The sequence below is a fragment of the Siniperca chuatsi genome, linkage group LG19, assembly GCF_020085105.1.
Source record: "Siniperca chuatsi isolate FFG_IHB_CAS linkage group LG19, ASM2008510v1, whole genome shotgun sequence".
NCBI classification, from domain to species: Eukaryota; Metazoa; Chordata; class Actinopteri; order Centrarchiformes; family Sinipercidae; genus Siniperca; species Siniperca chuatsi.
In genome coordinates, this window is record NC_058060.1 from 5,550,421 (window position 1) to 5,569,193 (window position 18,773).

Here is an 18,773-nt window from a genome sequence, read left to right on the forward strand (position 1 = left end):
TTTTTTCCATATCTCTTCCATGATGTCATCTCACCCCATCTCTGTTACCAAAAGATGCCAAAGTCAGCAAAGTTTGTCTTGCATGTGCTGTCAGGGTGGATATGCAAGATCATATCAGGACTATGAATTTTTATACACTGTAAAGCCTAATTTAATTGTTATATAGACTATTTGATGACCATCAAAGAAACAAAACTCTGCGCCATCAGATGATCAGATCTTTTTTAACTCACCAAAGAGATAATTTTTCAAGCCAAGCATACCCAGGAACAATAGGCATCTAATGCAACACAATATACTGTATGTGATGACCCACATGTCATCCTTTTGTTTTCAAAATGCTGAATGCTGACATTGGCTAGGAAATATATTATATATGTTGCTTACTTTTTTTTAATAATACAAAATATAATACATGAGATAACAGAGGATTTGCAACTATGAGAAACATGTAGTCCTATTTAAGAAGAAGTACTTTATAATTCCCTGCCCATCCATGGGCATCACGCTGGCTCAGGCGTCATCACGTGATGACGCCTGAGCCAGCTCTATTCACTGAATGGAGACTGTGAAAGTTCAGAATGCTTGTAAGTGGACCTTTGTGTTCACCATACTGTTTCCAAAGGTCAAGAATGAACATCCTTGGTCAGATTTTTAATAATTCTTCAGACATCCTATTAATGCTATTTTCCAAGCCCTGTCTATAGTGTATAAATACTGTAGACAATGCAATACATAATGTTCTATTCTGTACACCATGAGATGTATGTTGTGAGAATATTTTATAATTTTTATAACTGCTGTGACACTATGACTTTGACCCCTTACAGCAACCTCTTCCACTGTCCCACAGAGAGGTCAGGAAGGAAAGTGGGGCAGAATATGGTGGAATGGATGGATAAAAAGATTCGGTCCAGTGCTTTCCATGGATGGATGGTCTCACTGTCTAAATAAGAGCTGCTTGACCTAGCAATCATCATGTACAATTCATTGTTAGACAACTGTTTTGCATATGTGCAGCCATCACACAGAATCACCTAGTGTGTGTATAAGCAAGAGTTCACAAATTCACAGTGAAAAACATAATTTTTGCACGACAGTGAACAGTTACTTAGCTCACTTTTGAGGACTAGCCCTAGCCCTAACCCTAACCTAACCCTGGCCTTAACCACAGACCCAAAAATCAGCTTTTTACCAATTGGGGACATGGCTTTTGTCAATTGGACAAGTCGTCCCCAATTAACTGGTCTTTAGCCTGAAATGTGTCTCTGAAGGTAACCAAAGTCAGAACACACTCACTACAGGCATAAAGGCACACCACACACACACGCATGCACACACACACACACACACACACACACACACACACACACACACACACACACACACACACACACACAATGATGCTCACATGTCCTGTGGTTCCTTGGTACATTGGTATAAAGCTCATCTCTTTGTCTCACAGCTCATTGCTTCACTAAGTACCATTCTAAATCCCAGATTATTATCTATTCACTGATACCGACGCCCAGAAACACTTGGTGCCGATCCGCACACACACTGATTCACACATTTTTCTAGTGTTCATAGTGTGGATGCATGAACGTACATGTGCATTTATGAGCCTGGAAAATCCGATTTAGCTTTTGTGAGAAACCAAATCTAAGAAACAGAAGCTCTGATAAGCTGTTGTGTGCATGAAAGAGGAAATGACATTGAACTGCAATGGTAGGGTAGGAGGAATGGGGAAACCAACATCAGTTAGTGTTTTTAGGAATTGTAAAGCAGGTGAGTATGAGACTGCATTCCAAAAGGCTACACTCACATCCATCTTAAAGTTGGTTGAAAGTCAGTGATAAATATTTTTAAAAATCTATTTTCTGTAGTTAAATTCATTGCCAAATGAAGATTCCTAATCTCCCTCGTGTCATTCAAAATGCCTCTGAGGTTTGTATCAACAAAAAACAGGAAGGTTGCAAGAACAGCTACTTGTATGTCTCCAAAATAAGTAAAGTGGCCTGGAGATTGTTCTTTGGAGTTTTGAAAACTGCAAAAAATGACTAGAAAACTGCACTATGTGCCTAAAAATGTGTGCGCCTAAAAAGCCAATATTTACCTCATTAGTCAAGAGGATGTGCTCTCACCAGACAAAGTTTCCTCTTGACTAGTGTTGGGTATCAAACCTCAATATTTTTTGAGTACCGACCAAAATATGCCATACCATATACCATAGCTTTGAGTATACAAAAGTGTCAAGTATCAAAATATGGGACTGAATGCTTGGACAAATTCTTAGGCCTGTTTACTTATTCTTTGATCAGATATTTCCTCATGTAAATTACGTCACTTTCCTAACTTAATTTTATTTAGACAATTATCACATATGGGTTGAGCAGTGGCATATTTTGTTAATTTAAAAAGGGCTAAAAGTTACTGGCATGATACTGAAATTTTTCTAACAATACCGAGCCTACTCTTGACTTTAAACTCTTTTCTTTTATCTCTGCAAAGGTCAGACATTCTTGTAAAGCTCAGTTACAAAGTTTGTAAAAGCCAACCTTTTATAATGCAGCTTTCTTGTAATCAAATCTAACGCCTGTCTCTATATCCTGGTTTCCATATGTTAACTTTAGAATAATAATAAATGCAATTACACCTGTCAGTGGTCTGACTACCTTTAGTTTATTCACGGAGCATAAACTGCACTTTTTAAGAGTAAATTGATTTTTAAACCACTCAGATCATGTGTGGCATAACTGAGTTTCACAAATTCATGAGATCATGTGGTGAGTTTAAATGTGGCAGAGAATGACAGTGGAATGAGTCATTTTAGTGTTGAAAAATCTACTGGAGTGTTTACAGTTTAGGTGCTGCTACTGTTTGGCACCAGCTGCAAAAGCAAGGGAGAACCTTTTGATACTTGTTTCACACATATTATGTAATCTTCCCATATTCTGTATCTGTAACTGTCTTACGTCAGATGGCATAAGACATGACAACAACCACAGTCTTACTTTACTGAGGATTATCTTTGCTGTATCTTTCTCGCTTTTACTTTTGATATAAAAATGTAACAGCTGAAGATTATCAATCACTTTATGTATGGCAACATACAGGAATTCAAAGCCCTGTAAATTCAGGCTAACCCAAACAACTATTTTCACAGAATGACACAGCAGAAATTCATATTACTAAAACCAGTTTGGGAACTGTTTAGAGGTTCAGGAAGGAATTTTCGGCAACAAGTTAGAGTTAAGTTAGAATGGCTGCTCACTCAAAAATTCAGTACGTGGGTAGTTGCATTTATCCTGCCTTAGTCCTACAACAACCTGAAGGGCAATACTCAATTCTTCTATATAATTCCACTTGGAAAAAAAGTGCAGCAGTAGTTCAATTATGTAGCAAGAAGTGGATGTCTACAATGGCTACTGACTGTACACACTAACAGACATACATCTCAGAGTTGGCAGGGGGAATAATGTGTCTTTGCAAATTGCTTCAGGCATGGTGTAAAGTACAAGACGTATTGGAGTCAGGGAACGCCAGAGTTACACTACCTTACCCTCCCTTGGCGTCCCAGCATCTCTACCTGCTTTAGGTACCAGGCTTTGCATTGTCTCATTGACGTGTGAGTACTTATATGAGGACTGTGAGTACCTGGACTGTTATGCGTTTGTCTGCAGGGTACTCTTCCCCATCAAGGCTCTAAACGATTGTAATTATTCTATGCCAAACTAACTGAGTCTAGTTGTTATAGTTTTGAAAGTGGGACTCTTGCAAAAGTTTAATTTCACAATAACGGCTAAAATAAAGGCTATCAAAATCTGATCCTTTCTTTACTGAACTTTACTGTGTTTTTATACAGTCTATAGTTTTGTCCACCTCAGATGCTTGTGTTGCAATTGCTGCTCTCCTTAATGACAGCCGGGCTCTACAGTGCGAGCATTTCACTGCATATGCAAGTGAAAATTAAAGTGTGTGAATGTGGAAAAATTCTTTAGTCACACAGGTGACAGACACCCGGGGTTGGCAAAATACACAGATTCGCTAAACTCCGACTGTAACAAATCTAATTATCTCCATCCATCCATCCATCTTCTTCCGCTTATCCGGGGCCGGGTCGCGGGGGCAGCAGTCTAAGCAGGGACTCCCAGACTTCCTTCGCCCCAGACACTTCCTCCAGCTCCTCCGGGGGGATCCCGAGGCGTTCCCAGGCCAGCCGAGAGACATAGTCCCTCCAGCGTGTCCTGGGTCTTCCCCGGGGCCGCCTCCCGGTGGGACATGCCCAGAACACCTCCCGAGGGAGGCGTCCAGGAGGCATCCGGATCAGATGCCCTAGCCACCTCAGCTGGCTCCTCTCGACGTGGAGGAGCAGCGGCTCTACTCGAGCTCCCCGTGTGACTGAGCTCCTCACCCTATCTCTAAGGGAGCGCCCAGCCACTCGGCGGAGGAAGCCCATTTCGGCCGCTTGTATCCGCGATCTTGTCCTTTCGGTCACTACCCAAAGCTCATGACCATAGGTGAGGGCAGGGCGTAGATTGACCGGTAAATCGAGAGCTTTGTCTTTCGACTCAGCTCCTTCTTTACCACAACGGTCCGATACAGCGCCCGCATCACTGCAGGCGCTGCACCGATCCGCCTGTCAATCTCACGCTCCATCCGTCCCTCACTCGTGAACAAGACCCGAGATACTTAAACTCCTCCACTTGGGGCAAGGACTCCCCACCCACGCGAAGAGAGCAAACCACCTTTTTCCGGTCAAGAACCATGGCCTCAGATTTGGAAGAGCTGATTCTCATCCCAGCTGCTTCACACTCGGCTGCAAACCGTCCCAGTGCATGCTGCAGGTCCTGGTTTGAAGAAGCCATCAGAACGACATCATCTGCAAACAGCAGAGATGAGATCCTGTGGTTCCCAAACCGGACACCCTCCGGCCCCTGACTGCGCCTAGAAATTCTGTCCATATAAATTATGAACAGAACCGGTGACAAAGGGCAGCCCTGGCGGAGTCCAACATGCACCGGGAACAGGTCTGACTTACTGCCGGCAATGCGAACACAGCTCCTGCTCCGGTTATACAGGGACCGGACAGCCCTTAGCAAAGGGCCCCGGACCCCATACTCCCAGAGCACTCCCACAAAGCGCCCGGGCCACACGGTCGAATGCCTTCTCCAGATCCACAAAGCACATGTGGACTGGTTGGGCAAACTCCCATGAACCCTCGAGCACCCGATGGAGAGTATAGAGCTGGTCCAGTGTTCCACGACCGGGACGAAAACCACTCTGCTCCTCCTGAATCCGAGGTTCGACTATCGGACGAATTCTCCTCTCCAGTACCCTGGAATAGACCTTACCGGGGAGGCTGAGAAGTGTGATCCCTCTGTGATTGGAACACACCCTCCGGTCCCCCTTCTTATACAGAGGGACCACCACCCCGGTCTGCCAGTCCAGAGGCACTGTCCCAGACTGCCACGCGATGTTGCAGAGGCGTGTCAGCCAAGACAGTCCCACAACATCCAGAGACTTAAGATACTCAGGACGGATCTCATCCACCCCGAAGCCTTGCCACCAAGGAGCTTGCCAACAACCTCAGTGACTTCGGCCAGGGTGATGGATGAGTCCGCCTCCGGTCCCCAGCCTCCGCTTCCTCTTCGGAAGACGTGACAGCGGGATTGAGGAGATCCTCAAAGTATTCCTTCCACCGTCCGACAACATCCCCAGTCGAGGTCAACAGCTCTCCACCCGCACCATACAAGGTGTTGGTGAAGCACTGCTTCCCCCTCCTGAGCCGTCGGACGGTTTGCCAGAATTTCTTTGAGGCCGACCGATAGTCCTCCTCCATGGCCTCTCCGAACCTCTCCCAGTCCTGAGTTTTTGCCTCTGTGACCGCCACGTGCTGCAGCACGCTTAGCCTGCCGGTACCTGTCAGCTGCCTCGGGAGTCCCACGAGCCAACAAGGCCCGATAGGACTCCTTCTTCAGCCTGACGGCATCCCTTACTTCCGGCGTCCACCACCGTGTTCGGGGATTGCCGCGCGACAGGCACCAGAAACCTTGCGACCACAGCTACGAGCCGCCGCATCGACAATGGAGGTGGAAAACATGGTCCACTCGGACTCAATGTCCCCAACCTCCCGGGATCTGGGAGAAGCTCTCCCGGAGGTGTGAGTTGTAGACCCTGCTGACAGAGGGCTCCGCCAGACGTTCCCAGCAGACCCTCACGATCACGCTTGGGCCTGCCAAGTCTGTCCGGCTTCCTCCCCGCCAGCGGATCCAACTCACCACCAGGTGGTGATCGGTTGACAGCTCCGCCCCTCTCTTCACCCGAGTGTCCAAGACACGCGGCGGGAGGTCAGATGATACGACAACAAAGTCGATCATCGACCTCCCGCCTAGGGTGTCCTGGTGCCACGTGCACTGATGGACACCCTTGTGCTTGAACATGGTGTTAGTTATGGACAAACTGTAACTAGCACAGAAGTCCAACAACTGAACACCGCTCGGGTTCAGATCAGGGGGGCCGTTCCTTCCGATTACCCCTCTCCAGGTGTCACTGTCGTTGCCCACGTGGGCGTTGAAGTCCCCCAGTAGAACAACGGAGTCCCCGGGTGGTGCACTGTCTAGTACCCCTCCCAGGGACTCCAAGAAGGCCTGGTACTCTGCACTGCTGTTGCCCGGCCCGTAGGCCGCCACAACAGTGAGAGACCTGTCCCCCACCCGGAGGCGGAGGGACGCGACCCTCTCGTTCACTGGGGTAAACTCCAACACGTGACGGCTGAGCTGTGGGGCTATGAGCAGGCCCACACCAGCCCGCCGCCTCTCCCCGCCGGCAACGCCAGAGAAATGGAGCGTCCAGCCCCTCTCGAGGAGACGGGTTCCAGAGCCCAGGCTGTGCGTGGAGGCGAGGCCGACTATATCTAGCCGGTAACGCTCAACCTCCCGCACAAGCTCAGGCTCCTTCCCCCAGCGAAGTGACATTCCATGTCCCTAGAGCCAGTTTCTGTGTCCGGAGATCTGGTCGCGAAGCCCCTGCCTTCGACTGCCGCCCAGATCTCTCTGCACCGGCCCCTTCACGGATCCTCCTGCGGGTGGTGGGTCCACGGAGGGCGGCCCCACGTCGCTCCCGCCGGGCTGTGCCCGGCTGGGCCCCGTGGGGAAAGGCCCGGCCACCAGGCGCTCGCCGTCGGGCACCCACCCCAGGCCTGGCTCCAGGGTGGGGCCCGGTAGCGCCAATCCGGGCGACGTAACTGGCCTTGATTTTAAATAATCCATAAGGGTCTTCTGAACCGCTCTTGGTCTGACCCGTCACCCTGGACCTGTTTGCCATGGGTGACCCTACCAGGGGCATACAGCCCCAGGCAACATAGCTCCCAGGGTCATTCGGGTACTCAAACCCCTCCACCACGTTAAGGTGGCGGTTCAAGGTTCTAATTATCTCTCCTCTCTTATTAGCAAAGATCAGTGTACAAAACATTCAGCTAGCAGATCCTCATTTTTAGCCAACGCAAGCCGTTGCTTTCACCGGTTAAAATGATAAAATTTAACGTTAATGTAATTCTGTGAGTAACTTGATGGCAGGCCAAAATAAAACTTGACTGTTGTCTGGTTTGTGTGCTTTCTGCAGGCCGATGTCTGTACTCTGCCACAGATTGTTTATAAGGTTAAAGAAGCTCCACTCTGTAACACTACTGCACAACTGAAAGTGTTTCTGAAGTCCCACTAAGTCCAACAGAGTCTGATAGTGTCATGTCAATTTCAGAAGAGGCATTCTCCCAGCTTATCCATATCCATATCATATCAATAATTTAATCTTATCAACTTAGTTGATATTATAGTTTTCAATCAGGACCTTCAGTATTTGGAAGTAGCTCATGAAAAGTAAGGTGTGCCAAATTTATAAGCAAAAAAAAAAAAAGGCAAAAAAACTACTTACCAAATTTACCTGAATGACTAGAACATGATCAACAAAATGATTGCAGGCTTCTAATTGACTTCCATACCAAATGTAGCCATTCCCAAAGCCTCATTTGGAGATGTTAATTCCTGCAGTCATTCCACTAAAAGTTGTAAATTTAGGAAAGGGAACTCTTTGGATGTTGTTGTGGGGTCTCTGAATGGCTGAAGAAGAACAAAATGAAGAGTCTTTGACTAGGCCTTTGACTAGGCCTTTGGAGTGGCCTAGTCAAAGTCCAGACCTGAATCCTATTGAGATGCTGTGGCATGACCTTAAAAAGGCAGTTCATGCTCGAAAACCCTCCAATGTGGCTGAATTACAACAATTCTGCAAAGATGAGTGGGCCAACATTCCTCCACAGCGCTGTAGAAGACTCATTGCAAGTTATCGCAAACGCTTGATTGCAGTTGTTGCTGCTAAGGGTGGCCCAACTAGTTATTAGGTTTAGGGGGGCAATCACTTTTTCACACAGGGCCATGAAGGTTTGGATTTTGTTTTCCCTTAATAATAACAACCTTCATTTAAAAACTGCATTTTGTGTTTACTTGTGTTATCTTTGACTAATATTTAAATTAGTTTGATGATCTGAAACATTTAAGTGTGACAGACATGCAAAAAAAATAAGAAATCAGGAAGGGGGCAAACACTTTTTCACATCACTGTATGTTCTGTTATGTTCATTTATTTTTACTGATTCAATTTTCTCAAGCTCTAAAATCAACCTCTCTCTTCTTCAATGTGACACAAACAGTTTAATGCATGAATGTAGTGAGGGATCAAAGCTGTTATCTTTAGTGACTGGTTTTAAGGAGTAGGTTGTGCACACTGCAGTATAAGATGGATGTTTCTATTGTGGATCTCTGTTCAAAATGAGCCTTACAGTATCAGTTCTCATACACTGACTCAGTTGTTTTCAGGAGGCAAGAACTAAGTTGGGGACAAATTTTCTGTTGTGTCCCAGTTAACCTGTTTACCATTGTTACACTTGAGGAGCACATGTGAAGGCTGTTCATATACAGCCTTTACATGTGCATCAGCATTTATCATCAAAATTTAAACTAAAAAATAAATAATTCAAGTAGCTCATATGTGATAGTAGCTGATAGTTTAGCTAATGTCTAGTTAACTTAGGAATTGCGACTGTCTCTTTATTAGAAATATTAGATGTAGGGCAGTGGCTTCACTTTTTATTTGGCCCTCGTTGTTCTGCTGGTTAAGCTGATAGAAAGTGACACATTTTAGCCTTGAGATAGTCCAGGCCAAAGAACAAACCAACAACAGCATGAGTGGACTGATATCAACACTTGAGCAAAAGAAGATCCAACTTTCAAATGTTCCCGTTACACCACTGTATTTCTTCAAGGAATATGCTGCTGATTTGCAACTTTGCAAAATACTTTAAAGCCTTACTGGTTGAGTTTTGGTGAAGATATTCTTACTGTCCAACTACCACAAACTAGACTGTGAGTGCAACAAGCTAACTCACTAGCTTCAAAGTTCTTTTGTACTCAACACAAAACGTCAGTGAATAAAAGTCTCGAATTCAAAGTTCTTCATTTGACTGTTTAATTATGAATCTCGAAACATAAAAAATTTTAAACTTAGGATCTTTACTTTTCTTACAAATTAACTGTGTAGTTCCGTGTAGGTCAAAAGACTGTGTTGCTCCAAAGTCCAGTGGCTTCTGACTGTTTCGCAGGGTTCTATTTCTTTCATACTAAATCTAACAGCCAATCAAATTGCATTATACTAGATCACTGGCTAACTGTTTACATTCCAATTTCTACGTTTCACTTGCAACACAAGTTTTTCTCAGATTTACAAAATAAACTCAAAATATTATTACTTCCATAGAAATGCCTTCAACACTAGACAGATGGGCTGCCTCCGCTCTTTACTGTATCTGTGAGCTTATATCAATTTATACCACCGCAGAGAATTAAGTGTAAAATTTAAAGGTCACTGTAACAGAATCCAGCCTTGTTTTCTGGTGAAGAGATACAAGAAAATCTGCCACTAAATATGACATAAAACATTCAGACTGATGTAAAATCTCCAACAACTCCATAAAGCCATACATTTTTCTGAAATGTCTTCAAGCAGTGTGCTGATTGAACTTCATAGACAACAATCTTGGTTGTCTAGTATCTAGCACTGTTCTTTAAGCTTATAAAAAAAGAGGTAAATTTTTTTTTTTAACATATTCTCACAAATAATTTTCAATAAGTTTCTTATGCTAGTTCCTTCTGTTGTTACAGTCTTGTCCATCTTAGTCTAATACACAATTTCTTCCCCCTACACAGACACTTATTCCTGCACTTTGTCCTCTCCCTTTTTACTTCTCCAGAAACTTTCCTCAGTCACCTCATTTGTCCCTCTTTGTCTCACCTCTCTCCCTTCGGTGGGCAGATGTCGTGGGTGCTCACTCGCCTCCCACCCACGGCGGCAAGAGAGTGGCAGGCCGGGTGGGCGCGGCATTAGAGCAGCTGGGCAGCAGGAAGGGATGCAGCAGTGATCAGTGGCAGCAGCTTTGATGAAGGTCGACTGGCGCAGGAAGACGTTGAGGAGCTTGAGCAACGATAGCAGGACCATGGTCCTCAGCGGCAGCTCACGGCGGCAGGGTCAGAGTGGCCCCCCAAGTGTCCGTGACTGTCCACCGCACAAACCCACGCCGAGACTTCACTATGTGGTGTTGCGACGATGATGAGGTCACGGTGCAGAAGCAGCCCAGAAGGCGTAGTGTGGGATATACTAAGTCTCATGCCTGGAGACGCTGTCAGATGTCACATGAAAGAGGGGTGATCACTCTATTCCCCTGCTTCCTCGAAAAAGCTCCACTTCTTCATTCTTCTTTTTCCTCGTAGGTTTCTTCTCCCTCATGCTCACAAATGGAGGGGAGTTGCAGTGGTTCGGTAGCCTGTTAAACATCAACAGCTTCCACGCCGATGCAACTGAAACTCCTGCCTTCTGTCTCTGCTCTGCCTTCCCTGTTCCCTCTGCATTGCTCAGATCAGTCCTCAGCTGGCCAACGGTTCCTTATTAAACCACCACCGGCATCACTTTTCTATTTTTTTTTTACAACATCTCAATGAGTTTCAACAACCCCCCACCCCCTACCCCACCCGGCTGCAGGCTGCCTGGCTGTTAACTCCTCTGGATCGTTGAACAAATCAGCATGCAATAGAGGAAAAAAGGAGGAGGAGAAAAGAGAGACGAAAGACGACAACATGAGAGTCTGTGTCCATTAGTTGTAGATGGAGCTATGATGCCATTTAGCTGCTGATGGGATGACTACTACTACTATTCTGAAAAGAGAGTGGTAGAGAGAAAGCGAGGGGGAATTACAGAAGGAGAGAATGAGTAGAGGAGCTTATTCTGGGAAGTGTTTTGGTAAAAGAAAAAAAGATGCTCTGTTAAGGATAATCAGAGAGGAAGTATTAGAGAGAGAGATACAGACAGAGGGGGGTGATAGAGGGAGAGATAGAGAGAGAAGAAGGAGAAAATAATGGCATGTATATGCATACACAGACATTGTTAACAGTGTTGTAGGTGCTGGTATTTTGTGATGATAATTTTATTTTGTTCAGCCTACATACAGGGGCAGGAAAAAAATAGTGGGCACACCTTACAATATTATGTAATCCAGTGCAACAATGCTACAACTATGGGATCGAACATAATGAACATGGAGCTGAATCAAAACCTTTGAGAGTGTCAACAAAAAAATTAAGGACTGTTGTATTGGATTAGATTATACTGTGCAGGTGTTCATATAATTGTGTCCATCCCTTATGTACTGTATGTGACAGAGACACTGTCTTACAAACAGACAGCCATATACAGTACACACAGAAAGAAAATAGATACATAGAGACCATATCATACATATTATGTTCATATTTTCGATTATACCAATATTTTTAAAATGTAGTCATTGATAGTTGATATTTTGATAAATATCTTAATATTCTACCATTGTAATTTCAAATGTGTCACCCATTTTATACTAGAAAAAAATCGGAACTTATTTGCACACCTGTGGATCGACAGGTGCGTGGGAGAAGAGAGTGCCAGGATCCAGCGGATCATCCCGAGACATAGGAGATTAGCAGAGGCGTCACTTTCCTAGAGGCAACTCTTCTATGGATAGTGTTTTCACTGATTTCACGTTCGACAGTGAGTCTCTGTGGTGGTCCCTCTCACGCTGGTCATTTTTTAAATGCACGCAGAAGGAACAACAAAGAGGCCAAAGAAATGCAGGAGAGTCAAGCGGTCACCAAAGAACAAGCCATCCTTGGACACGCAACTTCACAAAGACACAGTAATTAACATTTCTTCTAAGGATTTATCGAATGACCAGGGTCTGTCATTTGTGCCCACCAGTGGTGTAAAAGTGGACTTGTTCAAGTGTTTTAGACAGATTAAAGTGAGACATTTCTTTTCCAAAAACCAGACACCAGGTCTTCCCCCACTCCTTTTAGAACTAAAAGTACTTTTTACAAAAACACTGGATTACCAAAACTGAACATCATTTCTTGTATTGGCAGCACCCTATCCGCCCTGTATTGTATACATTGCCTAAAATACACAAATCACTGTCTGATCCTCCAGGCCATCCCATAGTAGCTCAGACTAATTCATTACTGTCAGAGTTTGTTGACTTCTTTCTTAAGCCTTATGTCCACATCCTACCAGTATATATTAGAGGTTGCACTGATTGTATTAATAATATTTCAGGTCTTACTGACTTGACTCGATGATGTTCTTTTAGTCACGTTTAATAATGCCAGCCTTTACACAAATATACCACATGATGGTTTGGAGGCTTTACACTTCTATCTTCAGAACTGGGACGATACAGCCATTCTACCTAATCAGTTTATCATTGATTTAGCTACTCTTGTCATGAAGTAATATTTTAACTTTGATGGGAATTTTCTTTTTACAAGTTTCTGGGATGAGCATGGGCTCTATTTGTGCGCCTAATTACGCAAATCTATTTGTTGGCTTTTTTGAGAGCAATTTTGTTTTGAGCCCTGAGAAAAATACACATTTGCCCAAAATTTTGAAATGGTATAGATATACTAAGGATGTATTTTGTCTGTATCAAGGTGATGCTGATGAATTGCATGAGTCCTAATTGAATAGTTTTAACATTAATCCAAAATTTACAATGGATTACAGTGATGAAAAGGTAAATTTTCCAGATATGTGGGTCATAAAAAACAATGACACCTTATCCACTACATTATACCGTAAGGAAACTGATAATAATACTCTTTTATTGGCAAGCGGCACCCCACTCAAGAGAGGCCTCTTTTAGACTAAGAAGAGTATACAACACCACTGAAGACTTTATGGATAAAGCTTAAGACATGGAAGCCAGATTTGTCCAGTGAGGGTACCCTACTAATTGGATTCATTAGGCTTATGAGATTGCACTGAAAACCCCCCAGCTCGGAACTGTTGGAAAAAAAAGAGTTTTTCTGTGACCTGCATCAACTCTTATTCTGCTCACTCGCATGCCATAAAATCTATTTTTAGAAAACATTGGCACATTTTGAAATCAGACCCTGAATTACCCCGATTTTTAAAGATCTGCCTGTTTTTGTTAATAAACAAAAAACTTAAAAGACCTACTGGTTCATGTTGATTTTGCACGTCACAAACCCATGGAACCTAGAATCTGTTAAGCCCCCTACCCAATGGCAACTACCATTGTGGTAACTGCGCACAGTGCAACAACAATTTTTGTCATCCTCACACTAACAAAGTTTTCTCCTTAGAGTGTTATTATTATTGTAACTTATGCCTCCACACATGTTGTGTACATGCTACATTGTCCACGTGGGATGTAGGTAAAACTACTAGGAAGCTGAAGCAACATATAAGTGAACATAAAAGCACTATATGTAGGAATGACCAAGATTTTCCTGTAGCTGTACATTTTAATGATGAAAAACATGACATTTCTACTTTATGCTTTTTGGGTATTGAAAAAGTCAGCCCACCACCTAGAGGTGGCGATTTTGACCTGCTGTTAAAGAGACATGAAGCCTTCTGGATCTTCACTTTATAGACCTTGTCTCCCAAGGGCTTGAATGATGAACTTCTGCTTGATGTAATGTTATGAGATGCTCTCTGTGAGTTTTTCGGACTTTGTACTCATCATGGTATGATATGGTCTTTTTATAGGCTACTGTATGATATGGACACTGTTTTCAGAATCAAGACGTTTGGCTCCCATCCGGAAGTCATTCTCAATTGGGAATGACTTCCGGATGGAGCCAAACATCTTGATTCTGAAAACAGTGTCCAGATGATTCTGACTGAAACCTTTTCTACGATAGAACACTCCTGGACGAATGAGGGACTACACCGTCCTACTGTATGATATGTTTTTTTAAATATTGTCTTTATTAGCTTTTTCATAGATTGTATACATATATACTATAATTTTCTCTAATTCAATCTCCTTTTTTTCCTTGTCTACGGACAGGCTCGAGAAGATATTTTTAGCTGAGCTGAGTTGGGCTGAATGAAGCCTGGTTGCTGAAACCAGCCACCTGTGACAGCACCCACCTGTCACTCAAAGCGGTCATGTCCCTAATTATGCATAGAATAAAGCCTTATAAGCCAATATAATTTAAACGGGTGGATTCTATAAAAATGTAACCCCATACAGTTTTCATGAACAGGGAAATTAGCTATAGAGACCAAAACAGTTTTTGTACCAGGCTGTAATAATGTTTATTTCTGCTGTGAAGTTGGGCATTTTAAATATGGGGGCTTATGGAGATTGACTTACTGTTGGAGCCAGATTCATTTTTCAACCCAGGAGGATGCTGCTTGGTTTTTTCCCCAAAAGGAAGGTGAGTCCCCACAATGTGACTGTGATAACAGGTTTATATTCCACACACACACACACACACACACACACACACACACACACACACACACACACACACACACACACACACACACACACACACAGTTGTACCAGGAAAAAGAGATGTAGGAAAAGAGAAAAGAAAAAAGTGGGTAAGATGGAGGAAGTGAGAGATGAGAGGAAAGGAGAGGAGACAGCATAAGGAAGAAAATTAGAAGACTTGAGCCTGGCTGGTTCTTTATGTATGGGGGATAGGTTGCTTGGATACAGTGGAGAGAAATTCCAATCTAAATTTAAATATGGAGAGATGTAGAGAAGAAGGCTGGTGTGAGATGAAAGAGAGAGAGAGGACAAAGGAAAGGTGAAAAAATGGAGAGAGATGAGCAATGAGAGGTGTAGGGTGATGAAATAGGGCAGAAAAGGACAGTGACCATGAGAGAGGACAGTACAAATGACAGACAGAATATACTCATATAGATACATAGAGTAGATACATATATGGAAACTTTACTAAGCAAGAAAGCTAGAAAGACAGAAAAAGAAAGAAAGCGGTTGAGGGTTAAGAAGTAAAGCTGTTATAGCTAAGTTCATCAAACATGTATTGCCATCACAGCCAGCAGCAAATTCTTCTCTTTTTTCATTTTGTATAATCGTCTGTATGCATGAGTGTGTGAATGTCTATGTGTGAACATTTCTGAGTTTCAGGTTCATATTGGTATGGTTACTTACACAAAAACTACTAAACTGCTAAATGATTAGCGCTGCTGCTTTATAAAAAATCTCCCCATACGCAATAAACTTGCTATCTCTACTTTAAGCAGCCAGTCAGACCATATAGCTGCCTGTATGTGCCTCAGCATTAACAGGCCCCCCTTTCCTTATCGCACAGCTATAGAGCTATTTTTTCAGAAGACCAGGAGGATAAAATGCTCCCAGGATGTGACTTAGGCTTCTTGTTAATCGACACTGACCTCTTTTTTGCATAATTTTGATTTGACATGATTTAATTTGACGTTATTTGTATTGTATTATATGTTCAATAAAAGTGTATATTATGATAAGTCTTGAAGCATTTTACTTAACGTAATTTGACATCTACTGTGTACAAATATGTGTTTAAAGCTCTTCTCGTGTCAGCGGACGTGTTAAATATCGTCCGGCGGCGCAAAATAAAACTCACGCGCTTCAGCACCACTGCTGGAAAAAATCCAAGGGTAAACACTGGACATATAAGCAGGAACCTTCTCTAAAAAGGTTACCATTTAAAATGCTTTTGCACATACATACCATGCTTTTCTCTGCCTGTTTGTTAGTGCAGAGCAACAAATCAATGGCGGCACTGATGAATGGCTGTGGTTTCCAAATGAAGCATTGCATGATGCTTTTCGATATAACACTGAGCTGTGCTGGTAATGTTTCTACAGGGGAGCCAGCAGCTCCCGTCCCTGGCTGGGAAATCACAACACATTATGCGGCTGCATCACTGGGCACTGGGGAAGCTGAAGAAGTTTCAGCACAGTGCTTCTCTTTTCCTCTCTATCTTTGTCTTATTGCCTTTGTGCTCATTCATTTTCTTTACATGTTTATTTGTTTTCAGGAGGCTCATTGTGTTTGTCATTTAACATGCTCTACCGGACTTCTCTCTGATACTCGGTGATACCCTGATCTAATGCCCATTTGCAGAGCAGGGGGATGGCTCAAAGGGGAAGTATAAACTGTCTAAATTGTTTGCTCTACCATGATTGGTCGTGTTCAGCTAATGACAGGAGATCTAAATGCATTTTTGGTAAATGTCCACCTGATGTCTACATTAGTCATTGCGAACCTGCTCCCTCAAAAGGTCGATCTCAGGGGCATCACTTGAGTTATCAGACTAATGGAACAGCACTTAAGATGGATTCCCCAAAGGGAAATAGTAAGTGGAGGTTGATGAAGGCTTGTTAAAATGAAACAGGGACATCATTAAAAATGGTTGGAGCCTCTACCAGCATGCATTGTGTGGACAGCAGGGAGACAGACATCCTGAACAAGCCAATCCATCACAGACAGAGCTTTTGATAGGAGTGTAAGCTTAGAGAAGGCCTGTACTCAAGACCCAAGCCAGGAGATTGATGATAATGGATAATATATAGGGGATAATTGTTTTTATGACACCCTTATTCAGTCTGTTAGGTGTTATATCCAGAAAGCAGGTTAGAGGATTTCAGGTGAGATATCCATGAGTGCTTGGGTGGACATAGGATCAGATGAGTCAAGATTAGAGTCTATGGACAGGAATAATTTAATCTCTTATGTTTTCAACTTTCTTTGTGATAAAATACAGGACTTTTCTGGTGGTTGAAGTGGATTTAAAAGTCTATCTATCTAGTCTAAGTAGTGCTAAAAGTAATCTTGGATTTTGGGTGTTGTCAGAGATCAAATTAGAAAAATACTTCAGCTACTGTTATCCTTAACTGCAGCATTGAAAGTCTACTTCAAATCCGTCATGAGGATGTAATGTCTGCAAGTCCTCAAATTCCTATCATCCCCTACATCCCCTCTTTACAGTATAAATGTGGTCATTCAGACAGAGACAGGCAATGGTAGATACTTTGGTCATGGTTGTAAAATGTCCTACAGTATCCACTGCAGTCTGATGGGTATCAGTGAAAGCAGGTGTATTGCCTTACAAAACGGAGACCAAGACAATGAGACAGTAATCCATTGCATCCTGCATCCATTTTCTTTACTGTTGTATCAAAACCATTTTATGCAAGCAAAACCACAAGTATGTTAAAGGACAAAAAATAAAACTCACTGCCTCCAGACCACACAACATGGCTCACTCAGTTATGTCAGTGTCAGTACTACACATTAAGTTGATGGACGAACCGTGTTGCACCTGGATGAAATTGTCCATCATGGACCGTCGGTGAATGAGCAAATGACCCCCCCTTAATATTCTTGTGCTGAAGGAGGTATGTGAAGGGCACATCTTCTTAAGACAGCTGTACACTTTCATCTCATGGCCAACATGGTTAAAATCACGTTGTAACCCATCCCATTTGTTTGAGTTAAAGAAGATTCTATGTGATAAGGTACTTCTAAGAATATTAAATAAAATGTTTAATATTGCTTGTTATTGCTGATTTCAAGTGGAACTTGTCTACACTCTCTTATTTTGTGACAGCTATGCCCCAAATTTACACCTATGCAATTTTATTTTTCTTCTCCAATCTAATAACCAAAATCATTCAGTTCAGACCAGGAGGCAGAGTTGCAGTTACCCACCCAAAACTCCTTAGTGATGGTGTCTGCCCCCCGACCACTTAAATAAATAAAATCCAAAATTAACAGAAGAGGAGTTATAAATAAAAACCTAAACAAAAACGCTGAAATAGCACAACAAAATAGGAGAATTAAACATTAGCTCTCTGTCATCTAAAGCTGTACTAGTGAACGATTTAACTGAAACCTGGCTGGGTCATTAAGAATATGTTAGCCTAAATGAATCTACTCCACCCAGTCATATTAATACTCATATTCCTCGAGGCACCGGCCGAGGAGGGGGAGTTGCAGCCATCTTCGACTCAAGCCTATTAATCAACCCTAAACCTAAACTAAATTATAACTCATTCGAAAGCCTTGTTCTTAGTCTTTCACACCCAACCTGGAAAACATGAGAGCCAATTGTATTTGTTATAGTGTACCGCGCTCCTGGTCCTTATTCTTTTTTATCTTATTAGTTTTTATCTGAATTCTCAGAGTTTTTATCAAGTTTAGTCCTTAAAACAGATAAAATGGTTATTGTAGGTGATTTCAATCTTCATGTGGACGTTGAAAATGATAGCCTTAGTAATGCGTTTATCTCATTATTAGATTCAATTAGCTTTTGTCAGAGTGCATTTAATACAATGTTATGTTGCAATATCAGAGGACTCCTATGCAAATC

At 42.9% G+C, this 18,773-nt stretch overlaps 1 protein-coding gene and 1 long non-coding RNA gene across 6 annotated transcripts in view; both read right to left on the reverse strand.

The window, feature by feature from the left end:
* The window catches only part of LOC122866586, a 39,853-nt gene extending 29,390 nt beyond the window's left edge, over window positions 1–10,463 (reverse strand). Inside the window, exon 1 of the long non-coding RNA XR_006375756.1 lies at window positions 10,342–10,463. This is a non-coding gene — a long non-coding RNA (uncharacterized LOC122866586). The remainder of the gene's footprint in view (window positions 1–10,341) is intronic.
* The window catches only part of kcnh2b (potassium voltage-gated channel, subfamily H (eag-related), member 2b), a 415,530-nt gene that overhangs the window by 79,558 nt on the left and 317,199 nt on the right, over window positions 1–18,773 (reverse strand). The window lies entirely within an intron of this gene.